Consider the following 27,314-nt stretch of genomic DNA (forward strand, 5'->3'; position numbering starts at 1 on the left):
ATCGAGGAGTGTCATTATTCATTTTTGTCGAATTTTATTTCATCAAATCAGAGGTCAAGCAGGCTATAGGTATATCATCTCCAAAGACAGGTACGGTAGTAAAAACAACCATCTTGTGAAAAAAAACAACAACAACCGCTTTTAAATCCCCTACCTAAATCCTTAAAATGAGTCACTTAACTCATGTCTTGTGTGATCTGATCTCCAATGGTGAAATAAACCGGTTGTGATGAGTACAGTCTGTTATTTTAGAAGATAAATGTAATATATAATTTAATATATAGACTAATAAAAATTAATATTTTATAATATAATATCACGACATATTACTGTCTGTAACTGTTTACTAAAGCGTTTTCTAAGATCATAATGTCTGATATTATTATTATTATTATTATTATTATTATTATTATTATTATTTTACACACACAATAAGCGCATGTGCGTAAAGTTATAGTAAACCATCCCCCGCCTTTTTTTTTTTTTTTTTGAGTCGCCGGACCCACCCTCCTCCTGCGTTCTGGGACCTCCCACTTCACAAATTAAGCACTGCCTAAAATCACTACATAACTTATTTAAATAACTATAGGCCTATCATTAATAATAAAACACAGGCCAATCAAGTTTATCAAGCTGATGATTTCACTCCAAATCAGCAAATCCATTGAATTCCTCATCCTCGGTGTCGCTTCTGAACAACTCTGCCTCCAGCGGCAGATGAAGCGCCGTTTCCTCTTCTGCGTGGCTGTCGTCAGACTCAGCATCAGCTCCAGTTATTCCGCGGTGAAAAAAAAAAAAACATATATACGTCGCACCGGAGTATAAGTCGCATGGCCAGCCGAACCATGAAAAAAAGTGCGACTTATAGTCTGAAAAATACGGTACGTATACACCTACCGTTCAAAAGTTTGGGGTCACTTTGAAATTCTTATTTTTGAAAGAAAAGCACTGTTCTTTTCAATGAAGATCACTTTAAACTAATCAGAAATACACTCTATATACATTGGTAATGTGGTAAATGACTATTCTAGCTGCAAATGTCTGGTTTTTGGTGCAGTATCTACATAGGTGTATAGAGGCCCATTTCCAGGAACTATCACTCCAGTGTTCTAATGGTACAATGTGTTTGCTCATTGCCTCAGAAGGCTAATGGATGATTAGAAAACCCTTGTACAATCATGTTAGCGCAGCTGAAAGCAGTTTAGCTCTTTAGAGAAGCTATAAAACTGACCTTCCTTTGAGCAGATTGAGTTTCTGGAGCATCACATTTGTGGGGTCGATTAAATGTTCAAAATGGCCAGAAAAAATGTCTTGACTATATTTTCAATTCATTTTACAACTTATGGTGGTAAATAAAAGTGACTTTTCATGGAAAACACAAAATTGTCTGGGTGACCCCAAACTTTTGAACGGTAGTGTATTTTTTAAAAGAAATAAGCATGTATCACAATGACCAGATTTCAGAGGGAACTAAATTTCACCGATTTTATGAAATCGAAAGGCTGTCTACTTAAAAAAAAAAACCTTTTTTTGTTTTATTTTCATAACCAACAATATTTATTTACCCACATTTGTAAAGGTTGAAGTAAAATATAATAGCCCATTAACTAAAATATTCCGTCCATTATCTGTAGCCGCTTATCCTGTTCTCCAGCGTCGCAGGCAAGCTGGAGCCTATCCCAGCTGACTATATGGGTGAGAGGTGGGGTGCACCCTGGACAAGTCGCCAGGTCATCGCAGGGCTGACACGGAGACAATCAATCATTCACACCTACGGTCAATTTAGAGCCACCAATTAGCCTAACCTGCATGTCTTTGGACTGTGGGGGAAACCGGAGCACCTGGAGGAAACCCACGCAGACACGGGGAGAACATGCAAACTCCACACAGAAAGGCCCTCGCCAGCCGCTTGGCTCGAACCCAGGATCTTGCTGTGAGGTGACGGTGCTAACCACTACACCACTGTGCCGCCCACTAAAATATTCCTTTTATTAAAAATGAAAAGTTAACAAATAGGCCTTAAGAAACTTTTATGAACATTTGTACTGCCTCCATTTGCTTCTCTTTTCTTTATTTTTCAAAAGTCTGTAAAAAGAGAGCTGTGATTTCTTGTTGAATCTGTACATACAATCAGTCAAACAACAGCTCTCCCATTTTCGATCTGTTTTTTTTTGTGCGTGCGTTTTTGGGGCAGTAGAGCTGTGTTACTTCCACTTGCGGTGAAATCGCATGCATTCCTGCTATTTTACATTATTGCACCCTCCTCTGATGTCAAAACAACGCCATTACAGCTTGGAAAAACTAGGAGATTGCGCAGCCTGGTAATAATCATGATTAATCTTTTGTTTCATCGATTCAAATCATCATAAATTTGTATCGTACTTTATCGTCACACAATATATTGTTACATGCCTAAATGTGCCATAAAATGCAATTTGTAACACTTGCTCAACGTCTCATGTTAGCAGCAAAGTAAAAATTTCAACATCACAAACTTCATTCCACATTTGAAGGCATACCCCACTGAAAGATATGCAAAGAGGGTAACGCTACCTACATCACCATTCAGAAAAACTGCAGCTAGTCAGCCAGTTCATCAGCTGCTTGAAAAAAAAATTGATAAAGACAGCCAGAAGGCTAAAGCAATTTTACAACAAAAGAGAGAATTTATTGCTCTGGACCTCAGCTGTTTGGTGTTGTGGAAGATGTGGGGTTTTGATGGCTGCTTGAGCATACCCAGTTATTTTTCTGACATAGCCCTATCTGAGCTACACAGTGTGCCAGCTGTTAGTTTCACCACCAATATTTGGACATTTGACGTGCACAGGTAACAATTTTGAATTACAGTTTGGTGGCCTCAAAAGCATGCTCCATGTATTTTATTCTGTACTTTATCCAGTGCCACTGTTTTCTTCTGAATGAAGAAGAAATATCTATGAACATCAGTTTCATGACTGGAAAAAAGTACTTTCTCAACAGGTTGTAAATGTGGTTACTGTCTAGTCTCCCTCGATTAACAGTAAATTCTAATTTGGTAAGAAGTAATGCACTTCCAGTGTACACTGTTGTATTGACGACATGGTGTATTGACTGTCTCGTTTGTACACACTGACTACGTTTACATGCACATCCAAATCGAGCTGCTGTCGGTAATCGAGCTGAAGGTCCCAGCAGGGTGCCAGAGAAATCCAATCCTACATGCACACAATGAAATCGGGCTATTGTGTGAGGTGCATTGTGCACCTGAGCCACAGGTGGCGCTACACGCCCCATCGTGTTGGTACACTTCCGGTTGTCGTCATGAAGAAGAGCTATTCAAGAGTGTAAACAAAGTTATCAGTTCCGTGTTCTCCATTGCGCGTTTTTCTCCCGCCCATGAATTTTAATATATTCAACTCCTTAAGCTGAATGAGCATGAACTCCGTCTCCTCATTGCTCCAGAAGCGCACGTTTCTGCTTGCCTGTGGCAGTGGGGGCGTGGTCAAGCGCCGGTCTGTGACAGGAGGGCGGAGCCAGGGAAGGTGAGTGCCAGAACGACGGTACACCTGACGGTAATTAACCTGTGTTTGTGTGTCTTCCCAGTAACCGCGCCCTATTTAAGGAGGCAGAGGGAGAGCAGAGGGGAGAGCTCATCCTGGGACTAGAACACAGCGCGCGCGCGCTTCTCTCAAGAATAAAAGTAGGCTGTTAAACTGAAAAGTCTGACAATAAAAAGCCTATTAGTACCAGAAGCTTTGTCCTGCCGTCCTCTGTGCTCCACCCACACTTCAGAGAGCTCTACATCGCCATTTTCTCTTCTTCGTTTGTTCCTTCTGACCTCTTCTGCTGCTCGCTACTACTGTTGTCATGCCGACCGAGGCTGTTGTGTTTCCCGCTTGTGGTCTCGTCACTCGTCACTTCCGGAAGTAGCTCGACAACTAGCTCGATAGGGTATACATGCACAAAGTAGCTCTGCAGAAATCGCATAAACTAGGTCATGTAGCTCAATTCCGAGAAATCAAGTTCGGTTCAATTTCAGCCAAATTAAGGTGTATACATGGCATTTTGAACTTCGATTTTAGTCGAGCAACGGCAGAAATTCGATTCTCTCTATGTGCATGTAAACGTAGTGAATGACTTTTCATTCTGGTGGCAGTGACACATTCAGTGATAATTTTTTTTTTTTAAATGTATCTTTTGAGGTATAAACTAAAGTTCCAGGCTTGTATTAATTGTTTTGAGGAATGCATTTACCATTTTGAAAATATGAAGGATGATTTTGAGAAATGTTACAGTGACAGGAAAAAAAAAATTCTAATCCGTCAACAGTGAGTATTCCAATATGGACATTATTTTCTTGATTCATTGATCTGTTATTAGTGATCAGTTTATTGTTGAGAGAGTTAACTATTGAGACAGAAAACTGTTTTCAAAACCTCAAAACTTTGCAAACAAGAAATTCAACAGGGAAAAATGAACCCTAACATGAACCAGAAATGACCACAGAAGTAAAATCTTTAAACTGTAATGTTACCCTTTATTTCTGTTGCAGAATTTCATTGTCTCATTAGACATCATATTTTATATGAACTTTAACAGTAATACTTGGGCCTCAGCATTTAACTTTTGACACCTTTTGCCCTGCAGGGTATAATTGAGTTATTTAGACAAAAGTATGTGTTTTTTTTTTTTAAATAAAAAAAACCCATTTATTTATGCAACAGAACATCAAGACAAGCCCTGAAAACATGAAACATAAAGCAATATCATATATGTAAAGGCCTCTGCATGCTCTTGCGACAAGGCTTTCGCAGATAGCTTTTCGGAGACAGTTGTAATTTATTGTTGAGCGGGGAGTAATAGGCGTGTGCGATGTTATTCACCGGCACAACGCAAGGGGGCGCGAAGTCGCTAGGAGTAGTTGGTGGGTGTGGTTAATGGAGTGTTTTATCCTCCGGTTACTTATAATGACTAGAACTTTTTTTTTTATAATGACTAGAACTGGAGTCGTATAGATGTACGTACTTCCTCGATCAACCGCTCTTCGTGCTGCTCCATCTTCGCTCGTGTTTTTAAAAATGCCGGTCATGAAAACAAACCGGGAAAGTAGGGAAGCGGAAGTGCGTGTACAGCGGATGTAGAGTGGACCAATCAGAGCCCTCTTGTCTGCGATGCTGTCTGCGAGGCTTCTGAGGTGGTCACAATTTTGGGGAGGTGCGCGCAGAGCGTCTGCGAAGGTGGGGGGGCTACGCAGACGCTATCTGCGACACTGTCTGCGAGGACTGGGTTGTCAGCATAAATTGGCCTTAAGACTTGCGTACGGTACTAGTACGTAAATGTCTTTTTATGTAGAGTTTAGGACACAAAGTACACTTTGTTTTGCCTTTAACGATGACGAACAATATTGCAAAGATGAATTATAAAACTAAAAACATTATAAAACAGGAGTCTGTACTGCAGTACTGTCTTATTGTTCACAACCCATCCTCCTCATCTTCACATGCATGATGGGCCAATGTCAAATGATAAATAGGATAAGATATATTTATCTATGGGCAGGGGCTTACCAGGATTGGAAAGGTTGGGAGTGTTTTTCTGAAAGTAGGGAGTGTAATTTGGTTGTGACCGGGGGGGGGCAAATTTTGAAAATTTCATCCTTTTTGGTGCAGTCTGGTGACTTCTGGAGCTGCAATTGAGCCTTAAAAAGAAATGAAAGAAAGCATTAATTTTAAGTGTGAATTATATTTTATTAGGCAGTTAACACAATTTTATTTACTAACTTAATGAAATATTATAACTCAGTTTAAATTTAGTTTCTTATTCATTAACCAGAAGTTTACAAATCACTGTACTTATCAATAAAATCTTATACAAATTCCTGTAATAAAAGCAAAAACCTTAAATTATTTCTAGTGCACTTAAGACAGAAACAAAATACAAATTGCTGCAATCAAGTCCTGTTACACAGAATACATCTTTACTATATACAACAAAGATGATAAATGAGATTCAGCCAACTTTGAAGATTAATATTATGATATATATAAAATACACAACTGAAAAGAATAGAAACCTTTTAACAAGTTGAGTTTACAAAAAATACATAATGCAAATGTTAGATCACAAAATGTTAGGAATCATTTTGATTCTGTTCAAAGGTGCAATAAACAGGAGTTAAAATAAGTGAAATTAAGTTACAAATGAAAGGAAATTTTCCTGTAGTTACGAGTTACTTGAAATGTAAATCCTGTAAGCTATACAAAAACCATGCAATAATAAGGATAGTTTTTAAAAGTACTATTTAAGATGATGTAAATCTTGGCGAAAGAGAAACCAATCAAAACGGAAAGCGTGAAAGTGATCATCATGCCGCTACCATGTGAACAGTCTTTTATGAATGTGGAAGTGGGCTTTCAGCGCGCCGAGTCCAGTGTGACTGAGGAAGGTGACAAGTTTTATGTTTGATTTAGATAATTTAAAAACTGAATAATTACTATAAAAATGATTTTCAACAAATATTCAGCTTGTCCTGTCAGACAGGCAGATGCGGATTTGACTTGTCCAGACCAAACATTTGGTTGTCCTGTCAGACAGGCAGATGCAGATTTGACTTGTCCAGACCAAACATTTGGTTGTCCTGGACAGTCAGACTACCGTTAATGTCGAGCCTTGATTCTCTATTTTGAGACTGCAGTGAATGTGTCCCTATTCTTTTCATTAAAGTAAACCCACATTCACACTCAACACTGCTGACAGGCATTAGGTTTAGGATATTGATCAACTGGATCCAATTTTGGGAAATGACTTTGGTGTTTTTGTAGTCCCTAAATGAAATTGTGCTGCCAAATGTTTGATGCTTGCCTTTCCATAACTTTCATACATGTGGTCGAGCCAGTTTTCCTCATCTACTACTTGAAATTGTTCAAGAGAATTTGTTGTCCGATGAGGTTGAATTTGTCATAGGTTAAGCATAGGGGTGGGTAAGTGGGTAAGCAAAGAAGTCACGATTCAATTTGAATCACGATTCACATGCCATGATGCGATACTATCACGATGCATCACGATTCTTGAATTATTGCGATGCATTGCGATATATTCAACATACTTCAGTGAAAATGTGAAAAAAAAAAAAAAATAGAGCATAATTACCAGTGGCTGTGTACGATGTGGATAGTGTCTCCAGTTGATGCATAACTCAGAGCAACTCCGTTCATAACTGAATTTATTGAAACGACTTTGGAGGTAGTTGCCATTAAAACAAATATTACTGTTTCCATACTTAACAAGTGGACACACTAATGACAAAAAGTGCATAGGATTTATAAAACTAAAAATAAAAGAAAACTAATAAAATAAGGCTGATCAGTGCTGTTAATTGGCCTCAGTGGTCCTTTAAACCAGTGAATTGAAAACATTCAAACGTCTGACATATCCCATTTTGGAGGTAGCTGCCATTATAACAAACAATACCCTTTCACAAACATCAGAGGACACACTGATGAGAAAAAAAGTGCAAAGGATTTATAAAATCTACTCCTACAACTTATGCTACAACAAATGCAACTCCTACAACTTATGAGATACAAATCAACTTCAACTCGGTGGCCACTTTATTAGGGATACTTGCCTGCATGCGTACACATGTTAGCATATAAGCATTGCTGGCTAACAACGAGTTTTTAGCATGTTTGCCTTTAGCATGTTATTATGAGAGCTGTTAGCATGTTAGCCAAAGTACATTTGCCTTCAGGGCGCGCTGGGATGCGATTCAGGGTGTGAGCAAAACACTTGAAATGTGGCATTTCTTTGTTTTTGAAGCCGAAATGTGCCCAAACATCAGCTTTAAAATTTGACGGAGGCGGACGAATCTTTTCGGTTTCTTCCATGTTGGGATTTGTAAACAGAGGCGCAGTCGCATATGATGTCTATGCAGAATGTCTAGGTCGCAGTAGCCCGCCGCCGGAAATGCCACTGGCATGAAGGCAGCGGGCGTCAAAAACTCCACGGCGACATCTACAGGACTGGAGGTTGTATTCTACTTGTTTTTGGCTGATGTTCGCCAACCATTCATACAATTTTATTTATTCATTTTTTAAAATTAATAATCGATATTTGGCGTCAAGAATCGATGCAGTATATCGTGAAAGTTAGCATCGCGATGCATTGTCATGACGATTATTTTGCACACCCCTAGTTAAAGGAACAGTCCACCGTACTTCCATAATGAAATATGCTCTTATCTGAATTGAGATGAGCTGCTCCATACCTCTCCGAGCTTTGCGCGACCTCCCAGTCAGTCAGACGCGCTGTCACTCCTGTTAGCAATGTAGCTAGGCTCAGTATGGCCAATGGTATTTTTTGGGGCTGTAGTTAGATGCGACCAAACTCTTCCGCGTTTTTCCTGTTTACATAGGTTTATATGACCAGTGATATGAAACAAGTTCAGTTACACAAATTGAAACGTAGCGATTTTCTATGCTATGGAAAGTCCGCACTATAATGACAGGCGTACTAACACCTTCTGCGCACTTGATACGGAGCTCAGATATCAATGCGCTGCCGAAGCGCGCAGAAGGTGTTAGTATGCCTGTCATTATAGTGCGGACTTTCCATAGCATAGAAAATCGCTATGTTTCAATTTGTGTAACTGAACTTGTTTCATATCACTGGTCATATAAACCTATGTAAACAGGAAAAACGTGGAAGAGTTTGGTCGCATCTAACTACAGCCCCAAAAAATACCATTGGCCATACTGAGCCTAACTACATTGCTAACAGGAGTGACAGCGCGTCTGACTGCGTCTGACTGACTGGGAGGTCGCGCAAAGCTCGGAGAGATACGGAGCAGCTCGTCTCAATTCAGATAAGAGCATATTTCATTATGGAAGTATGGTGGACTGTTCCTTTAAGCAGCAGTGAATAACATCTGCTGCATGTTTCTGATCAGTGATTCACTGAACTTTGCTGAATCTATCTGCCTCAACTTTGGGTTTGTTGTTAAGTAGACACTATGAAATTCTAGCCTCTGTAAGGCATTGAAGACTTGCTGTCCCCCCCCCCCCCCCCTTTTTTTTTTTTCTGTCTGGGACAACCAACATGGATGAAGGATGGTGAATTGTTCCTTTCATGAGCCTGTCAGCTTTTGGGAGGTTCATTCCTCTGTGTTGTATTGAGGTATTTCACTCACGTGACCAAGTCATGGGACGCTGCCATTTTGGACGGCACGGCTTGAATCAGTTTGAATGCGAGGAAGGCGACAAACGAAAAACATAAAAGAAAAAGGAGCGAGATGCAGAAAACACCTTCACTATCCAGCGACGTAGGGCATTTACAGGGCGAGCAGAGGGAGAGGTATTTGCAAAAATTGAGGTTGGCAGGCTGAGAGAATGACGTTTACCTGCTTACACCAGGATTGTTCACTGACAGCTAAGGTTTGTTCACATTTTCATTTACTTTCGGTCCTCAGGATAAACAAAATGTTATTAAATGTCATTGAAATAACTTCTTAGTCTGTTGAGACATGGCCCGTTATAAATTTTTCCTTTACTGTATTTACTAGTTTACTGAGCGCGCTCCGGGGCCGGCTGGCCGGCTAGCTAGCGCTCCGGGGCCGGCCGGCCGGCTAGCTAGCGCTCCGGGGCCGGCCGGCCGGCTAGCTAGCGCTCCGGGGCCGGCCGGCCGGCTAGCTAGCGCTCCGGGGCCGGCCGGCCAGCGCTCCGGGGCCGGCCGGCTAGCTAGCGCTCCGGGGCGGGCCGGCCGGCCGGCCGGCTGGCTAGCTAGCGCTCCGGGGCCGGCCGGCCGGCTCAGTAAACTAGTAAATCCAGTAAAGGAAAAACTTGAGACTGAAAGGTTTTAACAGTCATCCAAATGACTGAACGTAAACATTGCTACAGTAACATACCAGCTACTGTTGTTGACATTAGCTATCTTGCCGTCCAAAATGGCGGACACCGGGGCGTCACGTGACCCTGTGACGTCAGGTGAAATACCTCAATAGCAAAGGATAGGTTTGCAAGTTCGTCATGATCATTATACATAAGCCCAACATTTACATAAGGACTGCTGTGATTCTAGTTTGATCTTTAAGCCTCTATACATGACCTGCTCTTGGTCATCCCTGAGTGGCATCCTGTGATGCATCGTTAAAGTGGCAAAGGAGTGCTTTGGAAGACTTGTACATCTAGCACCCTGCCTATTCTTGGGTTTCAGTCACGTGACTTTTCTTAGCGATTTCACTTCTGGTAAAACAGCTGGCGGTCTAGCAAATCAAAATGGCTGCTGGAGTGCAAACAACTTGCAATAACTTGGAGTATACTCGTAATCTAGAAGCCACTGCTTGCTTTAGCTATATTCAGAAGATTGCTGTGTGGAATGGAATAGACCCCTACAGTCTGGGGAAAGAAGGATTTGTCATATGATCTCGAAAACTACCCTTCAGTTGAGTTCCCTGACATCTTGAGCTATCTGGTGTTGCAGACATCCTTCTACACTGCAAAACAGATGAAAGTATGGAAGAGTATGAAGGTTTACAACTGTTTTGTATGTGGCCGAGTAAAGGACCTTGGTATCAAGTCGCTGCTAAATGAATCCTGTATTGTTTTTGCCTGTGTATGTGTGGTTTTTTAAAATTTAAAAAAAAAAAAGCTTTTCATTCGCATCTTTACAGCGATGCGCTGCAAGCTGAAGTGTAAACAAACAGTTGGCTTGATTCTCACTTGTGTTGGCTCTTATCACTCAGGTAAATCATTCACAAAGATCATCAGAAACCCCTTTAAAGACCTGGATCTTAGTTAAACAAGACTAAGAAGTGATCATGGCACATTGTAACTGTATGGCTGGGTAAAAATTTTGTCGCAACCTTCATGCATATGGATTTTGTGAAGAGTAAACAAAGAAACAGCTGGGGACTTTAGCGCTTCGTGACTAAAAAAAAAGTATCATAAAATAACGACACATAGCAAGAAAAGTACTTGGGAAAACACTAACGACATAGCTGAGAGAGATATGCAAACCTTTCACAAAGTGATCACTGCAAACTCAAGCATGCTTTGACTCTGCTCCCTTCGATTTCAGTGAGTGGTTTAAAAGCCACCTTTCTCGATGTCTTTGTGAAATCCTGTGCTCGTTTACTTTATATATACTAGTGCATCTCAAAAAATAATACCATGAAAAAGTTCCTTTTTCATAATTTAATTCAAAAAGGTAAACTTTCATATATGCTATATTCATTACATGTAAAGTGAAATATATTTAAAGCCTTTTTTGTTTTAATTTTGATTATGGCTTATAGCTCATGAAAATCAGAAATCCAGTATCTCAAATTATTAGAATATTCCCTAAGATCAATCAAAAGATTTACAATACAGAAATGTCCAACTTCTGAAAAGTATATTCATTTATATACTCAATACTTGGTTGGGGCTCCTTTACCATGAATTACTGTATCAGTGTGGTGTGGCATGGAGGTGATCAGTCTGTGGCACTGCTGAGGTGTTATTGAAGCCCAGGTTGCTTTGATAGTGGCCTTCAGCGTATCTGTATTTTTGGGTCGGGTGTTTCTCATCTTCCTCTTGACAATACCCTATAGATTCTCGATGGGGTTCAGGTCAGGCAAGTTGGCTGGCCAATCAAACACAGTAATATCATGGTCAGCAAACCATTTGGTAGTAGTTTTGGCACTGCGGGTAGGTGCCAAGTCCTGCTGGAAAAGGAAATCAGCATCTCCAAAAAGCTCATCAGCAGATGGAAGCATGAAGTGCTCTAAAATCTCCTGGTAGATGGCTGTGTTGACTTTGGACTTGATAAAATACAGTGGACCAACATCAATAGATGACATGGCACCCCAAATCATCAGACTGTGGAAACTTCACACTGGGCTTCAAACGCCTTGGATTCTGTGCCTCTCCACTCTTCCTCCAGACTCTAGAACCGCGATTTCCAAATTAAATGCAAAATGTACTTTCATCTGAAAAGAGGACTTTGGACCACTGAGCAACAGTCCATTTCTTTCTCTCCTTAGCCCAGAAAAGACACTTCTGACATTGTCTCTGGCTCAGGAGTAGCTTGATATTAGGAATGCAAAAGTTGTATCCCCTTTCTTGAAGATGTTTGTTCATGATGGGTCTTGATGCACTAACACCAGCCTCAGTCCACTCCTTGTGAAGCTCTCCCAAGTTCTTGAATCAACTTTTCTTGACAATCCTCTCAAGACTGCAGCCATCCCTGTTGCTTGTGCACCTTTTCCAGCCACCCTTTTCAGCAATGACCTTTTGTGGCTTACCCTCCTTGTGGAGGGCATCAGTCAGTGCGTTTACATGCACATCCAAATCGAGCTACTGTCGGTAATCGAGCTAAGGGTCCCAGCAGGGGTGCCAGAGAAATCCAATCCTACATGCACACAAGGAAATCGAGCTATTGTGTGAGGTACATTGTGCACCCGATCCACAGGTGGCGCTCCACGCCCCATCGTGTTGGTACACTTCCGGTTGTCGTCATGAAGAGCTATTCAAGAGTATAAACAAAGTTCTCCTTGTTCCTCCTGACCTCTTCTGCTGCTCGCTGCTACTACGGTTGTCATGCCGACCGAGGCTGTTGTGTTTCCTGCTTGTGGTCTCGTCACTCGTCACTTCCGGAAGGGGCAGTGCTGAAGTAAGTAGCTTGACCTACGTAGCTTGATAGGGTTTACATGCACTAAGTAGCTTGGCTACAATCGCATAATCTAAGTCGCGTAGCTCGATTACGAGAAATCCAGTTCGGTTCGATTTCAGCCGAGCTAAGGTGTTTCCATGGCATTTAGAACTTCGATTTCAGTCGAGCTACGGCAGAAATTCGATTTTCTCTATGTGCATGTAAACGCACTGAGTGATCATCTTCTGGACAACAGTCAAGTCAGCAGTCTTCCCCATGATTGTGGTTGTGTGTACTGAACTAGACCGAGAGATGCACTGTGTTCATACTGTTTTACTTAAACTCGAAATGAAATATTCTAATATTTTGAGATGGGTTTTTTTAATGTTTTTGTACTGTATGCCATACTAGTGTTCGAAATACCCGTCTGCATTTTGCAGAATGAAAAAAATCAGGGATTCAATGGTTCTCAATTTAGCAAACTAGCAGCGCTGTAAATAAACTGAAACCTGTGCTGCGCGAACCTGACGGCGTTTTCCAGGTCAAAGTTGAGCAATATTTACGTAATACCGACGAAAGGCGACGACAACCAAATAAGGACAGTTACCATTTTCCGATGTAAGATTTTGTCACTTTAAATACCCGCCGGGAGGACCCGACAACTACCGCGGCAGTGTTCGGCAGTTTCCGCCATGCATCTCCCAGAATTTAATGCGGCACAACAAACATGGCTCCCAAGAAGAGGATTGTTTCTTCGGGGCAAGAGTCCGACAAAAACAGCAAGAAAACAAGGACGATTTTTATCGTATCTTGGCAAAACTGACAGCCAGCGTGACTCCAACAACAGCGACAGATCGCGCGTCCACGAGGGTGACAAAAATGAAGACGGTCGCTGTTATAGTTGCATACATATATATTGGTATATTGTATAGGTTTGTATATATTGTATTGTTGAATCATGCAAAATTATACTGATATATCCCTTTTGAAGACAGCAACAGTATTTTACCTTTATTCGTAGAGACTTGTGAATATTTTGTTTTCTCATACCAAGCTACACTAAGACATGTTTTGTGTACATGTTCTATTTTTTTTCTAGTGCTGTTTTGCTTGTGGTGTAGACCAGCACAAAGTAAAACAGTTGCCCTATAAGACAAAGCTCATAGGTTCAGTTCTGTAGCTCTCAGTAGTTCTGTAGCTCTCAGTTCTGCCATGATTAGTTTGTACCCATTTCTTTGTTGTTAGTTTAGAGCAGTGAAGCCCCTGCAGTAGTTCTCAGTTCAGTTCATGATCTTGCACTTTAGAAGCCAGGCAAACACAATGGACCTAAACGTCTTTCCATTTGCCAGTTGGGTTTTATTCCTTAATGGCATCAATTCTTTGCATCATTGCAAGATGTAACAGTGTAGAATTGAAACCTTGCTTTCAATTTAAAACTACAGGTTGCAGATGCAAACACTGTGAATGACGTACATTTTGGGTAACAATCTATTGTTCAAGCTAGAAACTTAATCTTGACAAAATGTAACATGACGTGTAACGTGAAAATGAATGTTTTGTTTCTTGAAGAACAGTTGTGTTCTATTTTTTATTGTGGTGATACCTTTATTAGTACAGTGGTGCTTGAAAGTTTGTGAACCCTTTAGAATTTTCTATATTTCTGCATAAATATGACCTAAAACATCAGATTTTTACACAAGTCCTAAAAGTAGATAAAGAGAACCCAGTTAAACAAATGAGACAAAAATATTATAATTGGTCATTTATTTATTGAGGAAAATGATCCAATATTACATATCTGTGAGTGGCAAAAGTATGTGAACCTTTGCTTTCAGTATCTGATGTGATCCCCCTGTGCAGCAATAACTGCAACTAAACGTTTCCAGTAACTGTTGTTCGGTCCTGCACACCAGCTTGGAGGAATTTTAGCCCATTCCTCTGTACAGAACAGCTTCAACTCTGGGATGTTGGTGGGTTTCCTCACATGAACTGCTCGCTTCAGGTCCTTCCACAACATTTCGATTGAATTAAGGTCAGGACTTTGACTTGGTCATTCCAAAACATTAACTTTATTCTTCTTTAACCATTCTTTGGTAGAACGACTTGTGTGCTTAGGGTCGTTGTCTTGCTGCATGACCCACCTTCTCTTGAGATTCAGTTCACGGACAGATGTCCTGACATTTTCCTTTAGAATTCGCCGGTATAATTCAGAATTCATTGTTCCATCAATGATGGCAAGCCATCCTGGCCCAGATGCAGCAAAACAGGCCCAAACCATGACACTACCACCACCATGTTTCACAGATAGGATAAGGTTCTTATGCTGGAATGCAGTGTTTTCCTTCCTCCAAACATAACGCTTCTCATTTAAACCAAAATTTCCATTTTGGTCTCATCCATCCACAAAACATTTTTCCAATAGCCTTCTGACTTGTCCACATGACCTTTAGCAAACTGCAGACGAGCAGCAATGTTCTTTTTGGAGAGCAGTGGCTTTCTCCTTGCAACCCTGCCATGCACACCATTGTTGTTCAGTGTTCTCCTGATGGTGGACTCATGAACATTAACATTAGCCAATGTGGGAAAGGCCTTCAGTTAACGAGGTAACAAGCTTAAAAAATATCCTTGTCTAAGAAACGAACTTAAAATATTTGTAATAGTTAGACATAATGAACATCCACTACGTATTACCCTGGGGTCCTTTGTGACCTCACTGACTATTACACGCCTTGCTCTTGGAGTGATCTGTGTTGGTTGACCACTCCTGGGGAGGGTAACAATGGTCTTGAATTTCCTCCATTTGTACACAATCTGTCTGACTGTGGATTGGTGAAGTCCAAACTCTTTAGAGATGGTTTTGTAACCTTTTACAGCCTGATGAGCATCAACAGTAATTTTTCTGAGGTCCTCAGAAATCTCCTTTGTTCGTGCCATGATACACTTCCACAAACATGTGTTGTGAAGATCAGACTTTGTTAGATCCCTGTTCTTTAAATAAAACAGGGTGCCCACTCACACCTGATTGTCATCCCATTGATTGAAAACACCTGACTCTAATTTCACCTTCAAATTAACTGCTAATCCTAGAGGTTCACATACTTTTGCCATTCACAGATATGTAATATTGGATCATTTTCCTCAATAAATAAATGACCAAGTATAATATTTTTGTCTCATTTGTTTAACTGGGTTCTCTTTATTTACTTTTAGGACTTGTGTGAAAATCTGATGTTGTTTTAGGTCATATTTATGCAGAAATATAGAAAATTCTAAAGGGTTTACAAACTTTCAAGCACCACTGTATGTTGTGTGGAAGGATAATGTGTGGGTGTGATAACTAGTACATTTATGAATTAGTTGGTATACTTCAAGTTGTAGTAGCCCGTAGTGTCGGGGCAAGGGGGATGAAACACCTGTGGAGGTATCATGGAATGATAACTTTGCTGCAGAGAAGGCTCTGTGAAGACTGAAATTAAAAATAGTGAGAGAATAAAGAATTACAGTAATGCTATGAATTGTAAAGCTAGATATGATGTAAATATAGGCATTATTAGGTTGAGAAGGGTGTAGTATGGAGGCTTGTGTATTTGCAGAAAATATTTCTAAATTGCAGAACAAAATTTTGACATTCTGCAATATTGCAGAACACTGGAAAAAAGTATTTCGACCACTGCATACTGATTAAAATTAAAATAGAAAAATGCTTGAAACATTTTAGTTTGTGTAATGAGTCTATAATATATAACGTTTTCACTTTCTTAAATAACTGATGGAAAATATTGAACTTTTTCACAATATTCTAATTTTTTGAGCTGCACTAGTGTGTGTGTGTGTGTGTGCGCGTGTGTGTGTGAGCTGCACTAGTGTGTGTGTGTAAGCTGCACTAGTGTGTGTGTGTATGTATGTATGTGTGTGTGTGTGTATATATATGCCCCCCCCCAAAAAAAAAGAAAAATACCTCACTGATCTCATAAGTAACTTAAATATATAATTTTTTTTTTTTTTTTAAATTAGTTCACAGGGAACTCTGAAGAAACTTTTTTTCAGCTTCACGGTTTGATCAATTCGAACAGTCTAAAACAACGCAAGCATAAAGCATTTTTTATGCGAGCAATGCACCTTCTCCATACAAACGCTTTGTCAACTGAGCTTTGGTAGACCACCAGCTAAAGTTTTGAAGAGCTAATGAGGCGGATGTGATGTCACATGAAGCCCAAGAATTTGTTGCAGTCTTGTCACTCTCTCCTGCACATCCAGCAAGTTCAGGACCCCCCCCCCCCCCCCCCCCCAAAAAAAAAAAATACCTCACTGATCCATGGTAGAGGTTGTAGAGCTTATCCATAATCATGAAATGTTGGATGTTGTGTGCCTTCAGCCATATATTTTCTCATAAGTAACTTAAACCCCCTACCATCTGTTCTCATTTATAATCACTTGTCTTTATTTAGCAGTCATTCGCAGAAGGCGAAGTGAATATCGGTGAATAACCGAGCCAAAGTTGACATGGATAATTAGTATAAATACACAGGCAGTTATTTTAAAAAATGTATTTAAAAGAAAACATTTATTTTAAACTTCAAAAGTGGCATGCCAGTGTAATAACGATGCAGTGCAGACTTGTCACTTACCTATGCTGACTCACGCAATATACTTTGTTTTGGAATCAATAAAATGAATCACAATTCCACCTTACCTTTGAAGAGTTTTAGACCAAACTTCATAGCATCTTTAGTGCTTTTAGGGACAGCATTTTCTTTCAGGATTTGTAATTCTTCCTTGCTTACGGTGGCAAAGTGATTGGCCGCCATTTTGCCAAGTCCCCTCAAGGTGATTGGTCGAGCAATTTGGACACTTTCTCGATAATCAGTGCATGCCATTTCCTTTCATCACCTGAGTATTTATACTAATTTCTGTTACTCTTCTTTGAGCCATCTACTCAGTCTACTTACCCTCTTAATCATTTTATTTTTTTCTTCTGTTACTCATTACTTTTTTCTCTCCGTGCTTCCACGGAAGGCGGTCGCATTCTCTTGCTCTCCCTTTCCCTCCTTTTTTTTTTTCCCTGCTTGTGCTTCTTTGTCTTGTCTCGTCTGCTGTACTTTTTGAAGAGACTCTCCCTGCATTACTTTCTAAACTAAAAAAAGCATGGAATTGATGAACTGGTCTCCTAACGAAATTGAGACGAGAAGCCTGGGTTCAGGGGAACCAGTCTGTCCTGCCGGAATGTTCGCGGCTGGTTATACGATGGACGCGTGGGAGCGGTGGCGAGCCGTGTGCCTGGCGATTCTTTCTGTGGAAGACATTGAAGATATCTACCTATTCGGAACCATGATTACAGGACTTTTGCTGATTGGATTAGGCATTGCTCTGGTATATCGAGGAAATCGGACAACGGTGACAGCTGTTCAAAGCCCCACAAAGCTGCTCGATATGATTGGAGTGGTGGGCAAAGCTGTTGGCACTCAGACTGTGGACATTCAGAACTTGAACCACAATATGGTTGTTATCTTGGAGAAGCTTTCAGCTTTGCAAGGAATACGTTTTTCGGAGACCAATTTGAACAGAATGGACAGATGTGGACGTCCAAAGACTGTGTCTGGAAAGACCAAACAATTTATATCTTATCGACATTTGGCTCCCTGAGACAGCACCGGCCTCGGTTAAGGCCATTGCTGAGGCAACATTTCCCCCTGAAGGTCACTGCTGGGAAATGCTCTCGCATTCCTTGCATTCCTTCTCTAACTTTCCGTGGTCGCCATTTTCATCCCCAGTGTGACAAGTGGGTGCGTGACCAGCGCCTTCATGGCTGCAGGAGCGGACGGCTGCTTGCTTGTGCTGGATTACCTCCATCTCCCCCCTCCCCCCTCAAGTCCCGTGTTTAAAGTGTACTTGTTATTGTGTGCTTATGTGCAAAGGTTTTTTAAATGTTCCCACACTGTACTCCTGACAGGAGCATAGTGGGGGGGTGTTCTTTTTTTTTTCCTTATCTCTCCTCATGTTGTTTCCTTTTCTTTTATCCCTGTCTTCCTGTCCTGTTCCCCCTCTGTAAGGACAGGTTGATGGTCAATTTCACTGGCAACAGTGATGATAAAGGGTTCGTTCATTCATTCGTTTTATTCCCAAAACCTTCTTGCCATGACACAACCTCAGATGCTAAAATGGCAATAAACTTTAACTACCTTTCTACCTACATTGTTTGCCACCTTCACAGCATTCGCAACTGTCCTGGTTAAGGCAGTGCCAGACCATCAACTTGGGGTACCTTTGGTGTAGACGGATGGCTACACCTGACTTGCGGCCAAGCATCACATGTCACAGGGAAAGGCAAGTAAGTTGCATTTAATGAAGTTCTCCTCCAGAGTTCAAACCCCTCTTATGAAGACAAGCCAACAATCTCTTATTGACTCCGGTGACTGGCTTTCCAGTGTAACTAAAGCAAACAAAAGGATGTTTGGCTGATCCTTCAGAAGTACTGTTAATTACACCACCAAAATTGACTTCTTGCTTTGTGTAGTGGACTCGTTGATGAGTATACTGAATCTGCCTTTTTCTTTTATGAGTTTTTGAATGCCTTTTTTTCCTCTCTTGCTTGGCTATGTGCTCCACCACGGTATTTGCTGTGTATCTGACAGGCAGTGAGTCCATATCAAGCCCATTTGCCTGTTGCACATAAACCAAATCCTTCAATTTTATTTGTGTAGCACTTTTAACAATAAACATCATCGCACAGCAGCATTTATAGAAATATATACATTACAGATTTAAATAGTAAGCATATAAATTTATCCCTAATGAGCATGCCTGAAGTGACTGTGGCAAGGAAAAACTCTGAGACATGAGGAAGAAAACTTGAGCGCAACCAGACTCAGAATGGATCCCATCACAGGTGATGGGTGACAATGAATAGCGTGAGAGAACTAACTCGCTTCTATAACTGTGGCCTCTATGGTCCAAAAGTGCAAATGTGTAACCAGGAAATTCATTAGTTTTGATATGAAGTAGCATGAAATCTGTGTGTGGCAGATTGCGTTTGGCTATGCTGTATGGAACAATTTAGCTATGGATTTTATTATTATTTTCTGGCTGCAGCAAATTGTTTGATTCCAGAAAATTTAATAGGACGTTTTGTTTACATATGGTGTCTGCCCTCTGGTTTTTGGATGTGGCATGTTTTGTAAAATTTTACTTTTCAAACAAGCCAGTTAGTACTGCTGATCACCTTTGCGACTGTGGCACTGGAGTCTGACCACTCCTTTGAAATTGACTTTCCCAGTTCTTAATGCACCAAGTGAAGTTAATTCCTTGCAGGTTAATTTAAACAACCTTGAAGGCACATTTCTTTTCATTTTTTTTCCAGTATAATTTTGGAGACAGACTGTCAGGAGACAGCGACAGTGCCGAATGATGTTCACTACAGCACTGTTGGCAGTGTTGCTTGGTTAAGGTAAATGAAAATGAGGATACTTGTAGTTCAGAACTGGATCCCAAATCTGCTGGTGGTTGGAATGGACATCTGTTTGTGTCTTCTTGTTAAGTGCCCTTTTTATTTTATTTTTTTATTTTGCAAGTCAGTATTTAGGGTACTTTTTTAAAACATTTTTTAAAATAGATTAGTCAGTAGTCATGGTGAATAGATAACAGCTGCAGTAGCTGCTATGCGTATTCTGTTCTCTCAGTGTTGTTCAAGCTCGGATCGGTAGCTTAGTGGTAGAAAATTGCCTTTAAAATTGGTTGGTACGTTGAAAATAGGGGACACAGTTTTGGGGTAGGAAAAATGAAAATTGCAATAACTTTGAAACTAAGGCCCTGTCCACACAGCAACGGATTCAGGTGAATCTGATAAAATGGTTTATCGTTTCGGCCTGGCGTCCACATGGCACCGGCATTTTGGGTGCTCCAAAACGAAATCTTTTGAGAACGGGTTCCAGAGTGAAAAAATCTGGCAACGGCGCTGTTGCGAAGTTGTCTGGATGAGTAGAACGGATTTGTTTATGATGATGTCACAACCACATGACTGTCAGTGCTTCATGCTGGGTAGAAGTGTAACGAACTTGATGCGAGTTATCAACAAATCCGATAACTTGGTTCATGAAACGCGCTTACAAAATATTTTCACTGTGAATATTTATTGTGTAATGGTGCAAAGTGAGAGAGAGAGTGAGAGAATAGCCCTTAGGGCAGAGTCTTTAGTCCAAACACTGCGGAAGCAGTACCAAACCGCGCACCGCCCGTGCGCTTTCCAAAAACAAAAACAATCCCGCCAGCAAAAATAGGAAAAAAAAAAAGTGATCTCACCTCTTCAGATGTTGGTTTAAGTCCGACAATACATTCCTCAAAAAGGGCGTAGAAGAACAAAGTAATCCATCAACGTGTAGCATTCAATTTATTCCGGACCATTAAAGAATTCTGGAGGATATCAGAATGTTGGCGTACCGGCTTCCATCTACCCCCATTCATTCCTCTTTCCGCGTCTTTCGTTTTACGCTACTGATTAATAATCAAAACTTTGTGGCTAATGCTACAGAAGAAGGGGTTTATGCGCATGCGTCTACTTCTTCAATTGTTCTGGTGTCTCCGATGGGACCGTCTTACAGCGCACGTAGTGGTGTGGCATGTGTATTGCATCGCTTTCAGCAAGCGTTACGTTGCCATATGTACCTGAAATTTTACTGATCCGTTGCCCATGTGGACGCGGTATTTAAAAAAAAAAAAAAATCTCGTTGCCGTTGTCGTGTGCATGTAGCCTAAAAGAACTCAACAAACAAACTTTGTTGCTTATGAATAGCTCTATGAGCTCAAATGCAAATTAGGTCATCTAGGTTGACAGAGGTCAAAAGGTCATGACTTTTTGCCCTTGCCTAGAATCTGAGCACCAATCATGAAAAACATCACAAATATCACATAAATCAAACTTCCTCCAAACAAAGTAGCTTCTGTCACAGATAAAGACCTTATAAAGTGAATTTAGGATACAAAGAATTATTATTATTATTTTTATTATTATTGGGGCGGCACGGTGGTGTAGTGGTTAGCGCTGTCGCCTCACAGCAAGAAGGTCCTGGGTTCGAGCCCCGGGGCCGGCGAGGGCCTTTCTGTGTGGAGTTTGCATGTTCTCCCCGTGTCCGTGTGGGTTTCCTCCGGGTGCTCCGGTTTCCCCCACAGTCCAAAGACATGCAGGTTAGGTTAACTGATGACTCTAAATTGACCGTAGGTGTGAATGTGAGTGTGAATGGTTGTCTGTGTCTATGTGTCAGCCCTGTGATGACCTGGCGACTTGTCCAGGGTGTACCCCTCCTTTCGCCCGCAGTCAGCTGGGATAGGCTCCAGCTTGCCTGCGACCTTGTAGAAGGATAAAGCGGCTAGAGATAATGAGATGAGATTATTATTATTATTATTATCAGCGTTTCCCATACATAGACCATTGTGTGGCGCAGCGCCACACAATAGATTCCTATCGCCACACAATCAGACTCGCGATTTTGAAAAAAAATCCATTGCGTATCGTTCCGTTCATTCATAGTGCTCTTCTCGTTCACGCGCGCACACCCACACACAGAGACGGAGAGGCGTGTCCACAGGCCTACCGGTGTGCATATAGAGGATGTGCAGTCACGTGACCGTCCATGTTTACTCCGCCATATTGGACGGCTTCAGGATTGTTTACCTTGCGCGATTGTAATGGATCCAGGGAGTAATCCCCAAGAAAATTCGGAAAATACCCCATCTACATCGCGTGATTACTTGTCTAAGTTTGTTCAGCATCTTGAAGGTGACATGAGGCAGCGTTACGTGGAAAAGTGTTTCAGGTTGGGGATTGCAGATCGGTACAACTTGCCGCAATCCTTGTTCAGGGAAATTCGGAGCTGCGGTGCCGGCGATTTGCCCGATCTGGCCTACCACGACATTTACAATTTTCTCGTTAATCGTGAATCGTGTTACACTGGCAAAGCCCTCAAAGCTTACAAGAGCCTGGAAGCTTATAAATATTTTGTTGCGGGATGGATATCTCAACTATACCTCTGGAAGGTTCCGAAGAAGAATGTCTACTTGATAACCTCATGGGTAAGTGGCATTAAGACGTTTATCATAAAGAGACTATGCAGGACGTTTTATCGCTTATTTAGTAATTTTAATACAGAATTTACTCTGATGTAATTATTCAGACACTCCAACGCCCCCCCGAAAGAAAAAAATCGGATCTGCGCGATTCAGCCGTGAAAAAGGCGGCATCCGCCGTTTGCATCCCTGTTTAAACTCATAGGTTAACCGGCTAATGAGGCTCGGTGGTCGGTCAAGATTTTTTTTTCAGTTTTCGCCATCCCTACTATGGATTGGTCTTTCAAAGGCATATATGAGCCAAAAAGATAAAACATTGTCATAGACTAGGCCAGGGTAGTAGGGCTAGGCATAGCCATTTTAAACGTTAGAGATCAAGTGGATTGACGGCCACAAACACTGTACTGTCTAGTTTCTAAGTATGCAGTTATCATTCAATCTGAAAATCAACTTAACAGATGTACTAGGAGTATTGAATTAGAAGATTACACCTACCTGATATGAAGTGTTCACTACAACTTCGGCTGGTAGAACTGGGGAACCAGTTTTCTCTTCACACAGCGGACACCCGTTTTGCACGTCTTTCCTCGTCTGCGGGGAATCTATAAAATGACAGGCCTTCCTTTTGGCCCTGTCTATTGGTACAACCAAATGCTGAACAAGATATAACCATTCTTGAAAGATCTACTCCCACACACTTGATAATTAGAACGGGTTCGTCTAAGTTCTATGTGCGACCCTGCCGTCCAAAATGGCGGATAAACAAATATCACGTGACGTCACGTGCACGCTCTCTATTGAGGTATTTCACCTGATGTCACAGGGTCACGTGACGCCCCGGTGTCCGCCATTTTGGACGGCAAGCTAGCTAATGTCAACAACAGTAGCTGGTATGTTACTGTAGCAATGTTTACGTTCAGTCATTTGGATGACTGTTAAAACCTTTCAGTCTCAAGTTTTTCCTTTACTGGATTTACTAGTTTACTGAGCTAGCGTGTGCTAGCTCCCGGCCGGCAGGCCGGCTGGCGCGCGCTAGCTCCCGGCCGGCTGGCGCGCGCTAGCTCAGTAAACTAGTAAATCCAGTAAAGGAAAAACTTGAGACTGAAAGGTTTTAACAGTCATCCAAATGACTGAACGTAAACATTGCTACAGTAACATACCAGCTATGATGATGTTGACATTAGTTAATGCTAACAGTTAGTTGCTAATACACTGCTACAACTACACCGACCCTAATAATACAGTTCTTAGTCATTGCCTGGTAACAGCAAATTTATAACGGGCCATGTCTCAACATACTAAGAAGTTATTTCAATGACATTTAATAACATTTTGTTTATCCTGAGGACCGAAAGTAAATGAAAATGTGAACAAACCTTAGCTGTAATCAGATGGCGACCACCGGCTCCAGGGACGACCCGCTGATGTAGGCATGTTACCCAGCCTGACACAAAATATTTGTAGGTATCCAAACTCGTATACGCTTTCAGATCAATACCTGTGTATGGCGATGGGTTTTTAACGACATAGGTATACGGATCATGTGGGCCGAAGTCAGGTAAAGACGAGGGCTTCGTGTACTTCCATACGTCAGTGAACAATCCTGGTGGAAGCAGGTAAACGTCGTTCTTTAAGCCTGCTAACCTCAATTTTTGCAAATACCTCTCCCTCTGCTCGCCCTGTAAATGCCCTACGTCGTTGGATAGTGAAGGTGTTTTCTGCATCTCGCTCCTTTTTCTTTTATGTTTTTCGTTTGTCGCCTTCCTCGCATTCAAACTGATTCGAGCTGTGCCGTCCAAAATGGCAGCATCACATGACTTGGTCACGTGAGTGAAATACCTCAATACCCGGACTGCAAGTAGGCCTGTTAGGCTAGTTAAAAATAACGCAGCCTTCCTGATTCGCCTTCTGACCCCTTATTTTAAAAGGTAGCCTACGTCGTGCTCATGATGAACTTTATCATAGCCTTCTTGGCTTACAGGAAACGGACATCCCTGAGTCAGGCTATAAACCAATTTTGATGCATACAGTAGCAGCTTGACGCGAGGAACCGGCCTTATTGCATTATCCTGTTTATCCCGCTTCAGCAATGGCTTCCCTTACGATAGGGCACTTGAGGTTTTTTTTTTCAGGAAGCCACGCAGAATTAAATGTTCTGATAGGGCATGCAGGCTTTGCACCAATTAGGGTAATGCTTTTTCATTATTGTTAGTTGCCTTGGTGTTTCCTTAAGTGGTTTCTTACATCTAACTATGAGATTTTATTATTTTGTTACATTATACTATTTATTTCATTTTAGTATTGGTTGAGGTAAGTTTTGAGTTCAATATTTAAAATAAAAACCTCCAGCTTGTTTTTTGCAATTTATTCCTTGAATGTCAACTAAAGAATGATTGCCACCAAAAAGGCAAAAAACTAAGGTAAAAACCAGAGATGCACCGATTGACCGGCTGCTGATCGGAATCGGCCGATTTTCATGTGATCGGCCATGACCGGCAACCGGCCAGTCAAAATTAAAATATGCCGATTTTCTGCCGATCAAAACTTGTGTATCACACAGAGATGAAAGTGGAAATACTCGTAATTCGCAACTAAAAAGACTGCAGCTACACTGGCAGCTTGAACATGCTTTCTAGTGTGATTGTGTTGCGCTTGCGCAGAACAGTGTCAGTCCGACGCGCCTAACGAGCTCTGGCGCGTGCGCCGTTAACAAAAAAAAAATTCACTATATTTGGATATCCAAATATAGTGATTTTTTTTTTGTGCCATATATTGGATGTGAAAAGAAGAAAATGTTTGTGGTTGTGTGAATTTCCCATTACAGGAATTAATACGTTAGCCTATTACCAAACATCTAGTTAGATTTGTACAAAGAGAGAGAGAAAAAAAATCTTTGTTTTACAACCTTGGTTGCACTTGATTCCATTGGAAATTACTCTACAAATACAAATTTGACAAAGATGATAGAATGGCTATGGTATAAGTATGACTGGAAATTATTTTTGTATTTTGATACTGAATGAAGAAATGGGTTGTTCTATAAGGCATAAGTTTTCAGATCTAAATAGGCTTATGAAAGTGTGTTCCATAGCAGTAGGCAAATAATATATGAGGGGGAAGTTGTTTTTGTGCCAGATATTGGATGGGAAAAGAAAAAATGTTTGTGTGAATTTCCTATTTCAGGAATTAATACGTTAATACCAAACATGAAAGATTTTACAAAGAACAATGTCTTTGTTTGTTTTCAACCTTTGAGGTGTTAAATTTATTACTGAAAATCTGGCAGAATGTTCAAGAAAAGATAAAAAGAAAATAGTCTTTGTGTATGCTGTGAAGTGGTTTGAAAAAATGAAATCGGAATCGGCCAAAATCGGTATTGCCAGGTCACACTCCATGGAAAATCGGAATCGGCCCAAAAAATTGCAATCGGTGCAGCTCTAGTAAAAACTAAACTTTAACTTCAATTTTGGTGAGTAATTTTCATAAATTTAAAAGACAGGTTTTCCACCAACATCAAGCCCAGCAAACTAATGGCCTGCCCTGTAATGTCAAGTTGGGTCAAGGAATGAAACCAGGCAGGGTTCTGGTAAAAATTGTTTTAGCTGTATTCTCTTAAAGAACTTAAAAGAATTTAGATTGAACTGAATAATCTCAAATGCTTCTTGTAGCTTTAAAATGGTCCCAGCAGGTGAGACTGAAGAAAAATACTGTGTGTTTGAACACCGCCCGCTGTAAACACTTTGCATACACCCCAATGACCGACTCCACCGACCGCCATGACACCACCGCGCATGATTCCCTCATCGGCACAGTGGAGCACCACAAATTGCTACCTGGTCTGTGGGAAACACTGTATTATTATTATAATTATTATTATGTGCCAGGTGACAGAGAACTATTTTGGACATAGTTTCAGTAACCAGTGAATTTCTTGGTTTTGTTGTAGGGGAAATGAAAAATGGAATAACTGGACCTGAGAGGAATAGATGAGCAAACAACCACTCATTTTGCTGCTTATAAATGACTCTACTAATCCAATTACAAATTATTTGAATGAGGTCATCATCTAGGTCAAAAGGTCATTCACATAGGTCAGTGCATTCCAGCATAACCCTTTGTTGCAATACGAAAGTATGGCCTCTTGTGTGGATTACGATCGGAGTTCAGGACTCCTGTGGTTACTTTGCTACACCAGCTCCATGTGCAAGGAGTGTGGTGAATTATTGATAGTATTGTTCTATAGCTTAGCAATAATCATGCAATGAGCTGTTGAGGTGCTTCTTTAGAAATTGAATGCCCATGATTCTCTTCCCTTTAATAGCAAAACGCAAAGTTCTGTGATTTTACAGACATGCACTGAAATAAATGGGTGAAAATGATGTCTAGCCTGTTTGCTGGATTTCAATATTTTTCATCAAGTGACTCACTTACAGTATAGATGGCACCCTTGTTGCACATTATTCCTCAACGCATGGCACATCTATTTTTACCTTGGGTTACCTACCGGATTAACTTTTGTTCTTAGTTCTCTGATTTCATAGTAAGATCATAGAAGTAATGTTATTGCAGAATACCGCAGCTCATTCTTGCATTTGCTCAGGGATGCTGTAGGAACCAGAATATTTTCAGCTTTCAGTCACCCTGATCTTGGC

At 40.9% G+C, this 27,314-nt stretch overlaps 1 protein-coding gene across 4 annotated transcripts in view; it reads left to right on the forward strand.

Moving 5' to 3' along the window:
- Nucleotides 1-27,314, forward strand: part of LOC132894163 (alpha-(1,6)-fucosyltransferase-like) — a 314,613-nt gene that overhangs the window by 5,323 nt on the left and 281,976 nt on the right. The window contains exon 2 of one of the 4 annotated variants that reach the window (XM_060933577.1): nucleotides 18,818-18,934. The exons of the other annotated variants lie outside the window; for them this stretch is intronic. The gene's annotated coding sequence lies outside the window, so the exon portion shown is untranslated. The remainder of the gene's footprint in view (nucleotides 1-18,817; nucleotides 18,935-27,314) is intronic. 4 annotated transcript variants of the gene reach the window in all.

The sequence above is a fragment of the Neoarius graeffei genome, chromosome 11, assembly GCF_027579695.1.
Source record: "Neoarius graeffei isolate fNeoGra1 chromosome 11, fNeoGra1.pri, whole genome shotgun sequence".
Taxonomy (NCBI): Eukaryota; Metazoa; Chordata; class Actinopteri; order Siluriformes; family Ariidae; genus Neoarius; species Neoarius graeffei.